Here is a 953-nt window from a genome sequence, read left to right as displayed (position 1 = left end):
ATTGAACGCCCCTCGTATATAGGGAGAGTTTACAAAAAAAAAACAAAAGACAAAGTCAGGTGATGTACAAAACAAACAGATGTATTAGTATAATGCTCAGGAATATAAAAAGTCTTTTACGTTTTGAGCCTACGCTCTTCTACAGAAAGGGACACAGAAAAAAAAGGAGAGAAATATATATATATATACACATAGTTCTGGGTTCAGTACCACTGTGTTGCACTGTGGGCGAGTGTCTTCAGCTACAGCCTCAGGCCGACCAAAGCCTGTGGTAGACGGAAACTTAAAGAAGCCTGTCATATATGCATGTGTATATGTGTATGTGAATGTGTGTGTGTGTGTGTGTTTGTCCTCCCACCATCGCTTGACAACTAAGTTACATCCCTGTAACTTAGCGGTTTGGCAAAAGAGACTGATAGAGTAAGTACTAGGCTTACAAAAACAAAGTCCTGGGGTCAATTTGTTTGACTAAAGGCGGTGCTCCAGCATGGCTGCAATCAAATGACTGAAACAAATAAAAGAATATATTTGTGTATATATGTGTGTGTATGAGGGTAATTTTCTGACAGTTATAAAGGAGATCATGAAGCACTGGGCAGAGGATTTTCCAAATGTTCTGAATATGAACTCAATTGTTGGTGAAGAACTGATCGACATATATATATGTATATATATATATATATATATAAATATATATATATATATATATAATATATATATATATATATATATATATATATATATATATATGTGTGTGTGTGTGTATATGTTTGTGTGCTTGTGTTGGCCCCCAACATCGCTTGACAACCGATGCTGGTGTGCCTACGCCCACATAACTTAGCAGTTCGGCAAAAGATACCGATAGAATAAGTACTAGGCTTACAATGAATAAGTCCTGGGGTCGATTTGCTCGACTAAAGGTGGTGCTCCAGCATGGCCGCAGTCAATTGACT

At 37.3% G+C, this 953-nt stretch overlaps 1 long non-coding RNA gene across 1 annotated transcript in view; it reads left to right on the top strand.

Moving 5' to 3' along the window:
* Nucleotides 1-200: 200 nt before the first annotated feature.
* Nucleotides 201-953, top strand: part of LOC118766511 — a 16,712-nt gene continuing 15,959 nt past the window's right edge. The window contains exon 1 of the long non-coding RNA XR_005002447.1: nucleotides 201-268. This is a non-coding gene — a long non-coding RNA (uncharacterized LOC118766511). The remainder of the gene's footprint in view (nucleotides 269-953) is intronic.

This window comes from Octopus sinensis, linkage group LG1 (assembly GCF_006345805.1).
Source record: "Octopus sinensis linkage group LG1, ASM634580v1, whole genome shotgun sequence".
NCBI lineage: Eukaryota > Metazoa > Mollusca > Cephalopoda > Octopoda > Octopodidae > Octopus > Octopus sinensis.
The sequence above is the reverse complement of the archived record's forward strand: the minus strand, read 5'-3'. Positions and strand labels throughout refer to the sequence as shown.